Source organism: Mixophyes fleayi, chromosome 1 (assembly GCF_038048845.1).
Source record: "Mixophyes fleayi isolate aMixFle1 chromosome 1, aMixFle1.hap1, whole genome shotgun sequence".
In the NCBI taxonomy this organism is placed as follows: Eukaryota; Metazoa; Chordata; class Amphibia; order Anura; family Limnodynastidae; genus Mixophyes; species Mixophyes fleayi.
Genome location: NC_134402.1, coordinates 64,017,278 through 64,022,277, shown reverse-complemented (window position 1 = coordinate 64,022,277; position 5,000 = coordinate 64,017,278). Strand labels below are relative to the sequence as shown.

Below are 5,000 nucleotides of genomic sequence, written 5' to 3'. Positions count from 1 at the left end.
TGAGATTGGGCTTGTTCAGGGTGGTGTGGCTGTAGGTGTTGGTTTCCTCATGACCTACATCTCTTATACATCTCAAAACCAGCATTGAAGGAAGTCGGAACAAGAGAAAATAAAAAAAAATTGCCTACAGCACCTGGTATTTCCAGGTGGTCTCCCATCCAAGTACTAACCAGGCCCGGCACTGCTTAGCTTCCAAGATCAGATGAGATTGGGCTTGTTCAGGGTGGTGTGGCTGTAGGTATTGTTTTCCTAATGACCTACATCTCTTATACATCTCAAAACCAGCTTCGAAGGAAGCCGAAACAAGAGAAAATAAAAAATAATGGCCTACAGCACCTGGTATTTCCAGGTGGTCTCCCATCCAAGTACTAACCAGGCCCAGCCCTTCTTAGCTTCCAAGATCAGACGAGATTGGGCTTGTTCAGGGTGGTGTGGCTGTAGGTATTTGCTTCCTAATGACCTACATCTCTTATACATCTCAAAACCAGCATTGAAGGAAGTCGGAACAAGAGAAAATAAAAAAAATTGCCTACAGCACCTGGTATTTCCAGGTGGTCTCCCATCCAAGTACTAACCAGGCCCGGCACTGCTTAGCTTCCAAGATCAGATGAGATTGGGCTTGTTCAGGGTGATGTGGCTGTAGGTATTGTTTTTCTAATGACCTACATCTCTTATACATCTCAAAACCAGCTTCGAAGGAAGCCGAAACAAGAGAAAATATAAAATAATGGCCTACAGCACTTGGTATTTCCAGGTGGTCTCCCATCCAAGTACTAACCAGGCCCAGCCCTTCTTAGCTTCCAAAATCAGATGAGATTGGGCTTGTTCAGGGTGGTGTGGCTGTAGGTATTGGTTTCCTACTGACCTACATCTCTTATACATCTCAAAACCAGCATTGAAGGAAGCCGGAACAAGAGAAAATAAAAAAAAAAGCCTACAGCATCCGGTATTCCCAGGTGGTCTCCCATCCAAGTACTAACCAGGCCTGGCCCTGCTTATCTTCCAAGATCAGATGAGATTGGGCTTGTTCAGGGTGGTGCTGCTGTAGGTGTTGGTTTCCTACTGACCTACATCTCTTATACATCTCAAAACCAGCATTGAAGGAAGCCGGAACAAGAGAAAATAAAAAAAAGGCCTACAGCTTCTGGTATTCCCAGGTGGTCTCCCATCCAAGTACTAACCAGGCCCGGCCCTGCTTAGCTTCCAAGATCAGATGAGATTGGGCTTGTTCAGGGGGTGTGGCTATAGTATTGGTTTCCTAAAGACCTACATCTCTTATACATCTCAAATCCAGCTTCGAAGGAAGCCGGAACAAGAGAAAATAAAAAAAAGGCCTACAGCACCTGGTATTCCCAGGTGGTCTCCCATCCAAGTACTAACCAGGCCCAGCCCTGTTTAGCTTCCAAGATCAGACGAGATTGGGCTTGCTCAGAGTGGTGTGGCTGTAGGTATTGGTTTCCTAATGACCTACATCTCTTATACATCTCAAAACCAGCATTGAAGGAAGCCGGAACAAGAGAAAAAAAAAAAAATCATACAGCATCTGGTATCCCCAGTTGGTCTCCTATCCAAGTACTAACCAGGCCCGGCCCTGCTTAGCTTTCAAGATCAGATGAGATTGGGCATATTCAGGGTGTTGTGTCTGTAGGTATTGGCTTCCTAATGACCTACATCTCGTATACATCTCAAAACCAGCATTGAAGGAAGTCGGAACAAGAGAAAATAAAAAAAAATGGCCTACAGCACCTGGTATTCCCAGGTGGTCTCCCATCCAAGTACTAACCAGGCCTGGTCCTGCTTAGCTTCCAAGATCAGATGAGATTGGGCTTGTTCAGGGTGGTGCGGCTGTAGGTATTGGGTTTCTAATGACCTACATGTCTTATACATCTCAAAACCAGCTTCGAAGGAAGCCGGAACAAGAGAAAATAAAAAAAAAAGTCCTACAGCATCTGGTATTCCCAGGTGGTCTCCTATCCAAGTACTAACCAGGCCCGGCCCTGCTTACCTTTCAAGATCAGACGAGATTGGTTTTATTCAGGGTGGTGTGGCTGTAGGTATTGATTTCCTAATGACCTACATCTCTTATACATCTCAAAACTAGCATTGAAGTAAGCCGGAACAAGAGAAAATAAAAAAAAATTGCCTACAGCACCTGGCATTCCCAGGTGGTCTCCCATGCAAGTACTAACCAGGCCTGGCCCTGCTTAGCTTCCAAGATCAGACGAGATTGGGCTTGTTCAGGGTGCTGTGGCTGTAGGTATTGATTTCCTAATGACCTACATCTCTTATACATCTCAAAACCAGCATTGAAGGAAGCCGGAACAAGAGAAAATAAAAAAAAATTGCCTACAGCACCTGGTATTTCCAGGTGGTCTCCCATCCAAGTACTAACCAGGCCCGGCACTGCTTAGCTTCCAAGATCAGATGAGATTGGGCTTGTTCAGGGTGGTGTGGCTGTAGGTATTGGTTTCCTAATGACCTACATCTCTTATACATCTCAAATCCAGCTTCGAAGGAAGCTGGAACAAGAGAAAATAAAAAAAAAGGGCCTACAGCACCTGGTATTCCCAGGTGGTCTCCCATCCAAGTACTAACCAGGCCCAGCCCTGCTTAGCTTCCAAGATCAGGCTTGTTCAGGGTGGTGTGGCTGTATGTATTGGTTTCTTAATGACCTACATCTCTTATACATCTCAAAACCAGCATTGAAGGAAGCCGGAACAAGAGAAAATAAAAAAAAAAGGCCTACAGCACCTGGTATTCATAGGTGGTCTCCCATGCAAGTACTAACCAGGCCTGGCCCTGCTTAGCTTCCAAGATCAGACGAGATTGGGCTTGTTCAGGGTGCTGTGGCTGTAGGTATTGATTTCCTAATGACCTACATCTCTTATACATCTCAAAACCAGCATTGAAGGAAGCCGGAACAAGAGAAAATAAAAAAAAATTGCCTACAGCACCTGGTATTTCCAGGTGGTCTCCCATCCAAGTACTAACCAGGCCCGGCACTGCTTAGCTTCCAAGATCAGATGAGATTGGGCTTGTTCAGGGTGGTGTGGCTGTAGGTATTGGTTTCCTAATGACCTACATCTCTTATACATCTCAAATCCAGCTTCGAAGGAAGCTGGAACAAGAGAAAATAAAAAAAAAGGGCCTACAGCACCTGGTATTCCCAGGTGGTCTCCCATCCAAGTACTAACCAGGCCCAGCCCTGCTTAGCTTCCAAGATCAGGCTTGTTCAGGGTGGTGTGGCTGTATGTATTGGTTTCTTAATGACCTACATCTCTTATACATCTCAAAACCAGCATTGAAGGAAGCCGGAACAAGAGAAAATAAAAAAAAAAGGCCTACAGCACCTGGTATTCATAGGTGGTCTCCCATCCAAGTACTAACCAGGCCCAACCCTGCTTAGCATCCAAGATCAGATTAGATTGGGCTTGTTCAGGGTGGCGTGGTTATAGTATTGGTTTCCTAATGACCTACATCTCTTATACATCTCAAAACCAGCTTTGAAGGAAGCCGGAACAAGAGAAAATAAAAAAAAAAAAAATCATACAGCATCTGGTATTCCCAGTTGGTCTCCTATCCAAGTACTAACCAGGCCCGGCCCTGCTTAGCTTTCAAGATCAGACGAGATTGGGCTTATTCAGGGTGGTGTGTCTGTAGGTATTGGCTTCCTAATGACCTACATCTCTTATACATCTCAAAACCAGCATTGAAGGAAGTCGGAACAAGAGAAAATAAAAAATAATTGCCTACAGCACCTGGTATTCCCAGGTGGTCTCCCATCCAAGTACTAACCAGGCCCGGCCCTGCTTATCTTCCAAGATCAGATGAGATTGGGCTTGTTCAGGGTGGTGCTGCTGTAGGTATTGGTTTCTTCCTGACCTACATCTCTTATACATCTCAAAACAAGCATTGAAGGAAGCCGGAACAAGAGAAAATAAAAAAAAACTGCCTACAGCACCTGGTATTCCCAGGTGGTCTACCACCCAAGTACTAACCAGGCCCGGCCCTGCTTAGCTTCCAAGATCAGATGAGATTGGGCTTGTTCAGGGTGGTGTGGCTGTAGGTGTTGGTTTCCTCATGACCTACATCTCTTATACATCTCAAAACAAGCATTGAAGGAAGCCGGAACAAGAGAAAATATAAAAAAATTGCCTACAGCACCTGGTATTCCCAGGTGGTCTCCCATCCAAGTACTAACCAGGCCGGCCCTGCTTAGCTTCCAAGATCAGACGAGATTGGGCTTGTTCAGGATGGTGTGGCTGTAGGTATTTGCTTCCTAATGACCTACATCTCTTATACATCTCAAAACCAGCATTGAAGGAAGTCGGAACAAGAGAAAATAAAAAAAAATTGCCTACAGCACCTGGTATTTCCAGGTGGTCTCCCATCCAAGTACTAACCAGGCCCGGCACTGCTTAGCTTCCAAGATCAGATGAGATTGGGCTTGTTCAGGGTGGTGTGGCTGTAGGTATTGTTTTCCTAATGACCTACATCTCTTATACATCTCAAAACCAGCTTCGAAGGAAGCCGAAACAAGAGAAAATAAAAAATAATGGCCTACAGCACCTGGTATTTCCAGGTGGTCTCCCATCCAAGTACTAACCAGGCCCAGCCCTTCTTAGCTTCCAAGATCAGACGAGATTGGGCTTGTTCAGGGTGGTGTGGCTGTAGGTATTTGCTTCCTAATGACCTACATCTCTTATACATCTCAAAACCAGCATTGAAGGAAGTCGGAACAAGAGAAAATAAAAAAAAATTGCCTACAGCACCTGGTATTTCCAGGTGGTCTCCCATCCAAGTACTAACCAGGCCCGGCACTGCTTAGCTTCCAAGATCAGATGAGATTGGGCTTGTTCAGGGTGATGTGGCTGTAGGTATTGTTTTTCTAATGACCTACATCTCTTATACATCTCAAAACCAGCTTCGAAGGAAGCCGAAACAAGAGAAAATAAAAAATAATGGCCTACAGCACTTGGTATTTCCAGGTGGTCTCCCAT

General features: G+C 45.1%; 6 non-coding genes and 20 pseudogenes across 6 annotated transcripts in view; all 26 read right to left on the bottom strand.

Annotated features, from left to right (window-relative positions):
• Positions 1-37, bottom strand: part of LOC142134199 (5S ribosomal RNA) — a 119-nt gene extending 82 nt beyond the window's left edge. Inside the window, exon 1 of the ribosomal RNA XR_012686992.1 lies at positions 1-37. This exon is cut by the window's left edge and continues 82 nt beyond it. This is a non-coding gene — a ribosomal RNA (5S ribosomal RNA).
• An 84-nt stretch (positions 38-121) lies between these two features.
• On the bottom strand, positions 122-240 carry LOC142115568 (5S ribosomal RNA; annotated as a pseudogene).
• Positions 241-324: 84 nt separating this feature from the next.
• LOC142113498 (5S ribosomal RNA) lies at positions 325-443 on the bottom strand. The gene has a single exon (XR_012681593.1). It is a non-coding gene; the product is annotated as a 5S ribosomal RNA (ribosomal RNA).
• Positions 444-526: 83 nt separating this feature from the next.
• On the bottom strand, positions 527-645 carry LOC142120240 (5S ribosomal RNA; annotated as a pseudogene).
• Positions 646-729: 84 nt separating this feature from the next.
• On the bottom strand, positions 730-848 carry LOC142124523 (5S ribosomal RNA; annotated as a pseudogene).
• Positions 849-931: 83 nt separating this feature from the next.
• LOC142127500 (5S ribosomal RNA) lies at positions 932-1,050 on the bottom strand (annotated as a pseudogene).
• An 82-nt stretch (positions 1,051-1,132) lies between these two features.
• On the bottom strand, positions 1,133-1,250 carry LOC142131714 (5S ribosomal RNA; annotated as a pseudogene).
• An 81-nt stretch (positions 1,251-1,331) lies between these two features.
• LOC142136925 (5S ribosomal RNA) lies at positions 1,332-1,450 on the bottom strand. The gene has a single exon (XR_012687593.1). It is a non-coding gene; the product is annotated as a 5S ribosomal RNA (ribosomal RNA).
• Positions 1,451-1,531: 81 nt separating this feature from the next.
• Positions 1,532-1,650, bottom strand: LOC142136793 (5S ribosomal RNA; annotated as a pseudogene).
• An 84-nt stretch (positions 1,651-1,734) lies between these two features.
• Positions 1,735-1,853, bottom strand: LOC142118616 (5S ribosomal RNA; annotated as a pseudogene).
• Positions 1,854-1,937: 84 nt separating this feature from the next.
• Positions 1,938-2,056, bottom strand: LOC142129475 (5S ribosomal RNA; annotated as a pseudogene).
• Positions 2,057-2,140: 84 nt separating this feature from the next.
• On the bottom strand, positions 2,141-2,259 carry LOC142126864 (5S ribosomal RNA; annotated as a pseudogene).
• Positions 2,260-2,343: 84 nt separating this feature from the next.
• Positions 2,344-2,462, bottom strand: LOC142115556 (5S ribosomal RNA; annotated as a pseudogene).
• An 84-nt stretch (positions 2,463-2,546) lies between these two features.
• On the bottom strand, positions 2,547-2,655 carry LOC142135888 (5S ribosomal RNA; annotated as a pseudogene).
• An 84-nt stretch (positions 2,656-2,739) lies between these two features.
• On the bottom strand, positions 2,740-2,858 carry LOC142129901 (5S ribosomal RNA; annotated as a pseudogene).
• An 84-nt stretch (positions 2,859-2,942) lies between these two features.
• Positions 2,943-3,061, bottom strand: LOC142115545 (5S ribosomal RNA; annotated as a pseudogene).
• Positions 3,062-3,145: 84 nt separating this feature from the next.
• On the bottom strand, positions 3,146-3,254 carry LOC142135876 (5S ribosomal RNA; annotated as a pseudogene).
• An 84-nt stretch (positions 3,255-3,338) lies between these two features.
• On the bottom strand, positions 3,339-3,457 carry LOC142133819 (5S ribosomal RNA; annotated as a pseudogene).
• Positions 3,458-3,543: 86 nt separating this feature from the next.
• LOC142136145 (5S ribosomal RNA) lies at positions 3,544-3,662 on the bottom strand (annotated as a pseudogene).
• Positions 3,663-3,746: 84 nt separating this feature from the next.
• Positions 3,747-3,865, bottom strand: LOC142111722 (5S ribosomal RNA). Its single transcript, XR_012680991.1, has one exon. It is a non-coding gene; the product is annotated as a 5S ribosomal RNA (ribosomal RNA).
• An 84-nt stretch (positions 3,866-3,949) lies between these two features.
• LOC142134115 (5S ribosomal RNA) lies at positions 3,950-4,068 on the bottom strand. Its single transcript, XR_012686975.1, has one exon. It is a non-coding gene; the product is annotated as a 5S ribosomal RNA (ribosomal RNA).
• An 84-nt stretch (positions 4,069-4,152) lies between these two features.
• LOC142121736 (5S ribosomal RNA) lies at positions 4,153-4,270 on the bottom strand (annotated as a pseudogene).
• Positions 4,271-4,354: 84 nt separating this feature from the next.
• On the bottom strand, positions 4,355-4,473 carry LOC142115534 (5S ribosomal RNA; annotated as a pseudogene).
• Positions 4,474-4,557: 84 nt separating this feature from the next.
• LOC142113487 (5S ribosomal RNA) lies at positions 4,558-4,676 on the bottom strand. The gene has a single exon (XR_012681591.1). It is a non-coding gene; the product is annotated as a 5S ribosomal RNA (ribosomal RNA).
• Positions 4,677-4,760: 84 nt separating this feature from the next.
• LOC142120229 (5S ribosomal RNA) lies at positions 4,761-4,879 on the bottom strand (annotated as a pseudogene).
• Positions 4,880-4,963: 84 nt separating this feature from the next.
• LOC142124511 (5S ribosomal RNA) overlaps positions 4,964-5,000 on the bottom strand; it is a 119-nt pseudogene continuing 82 nt past the window's right edge.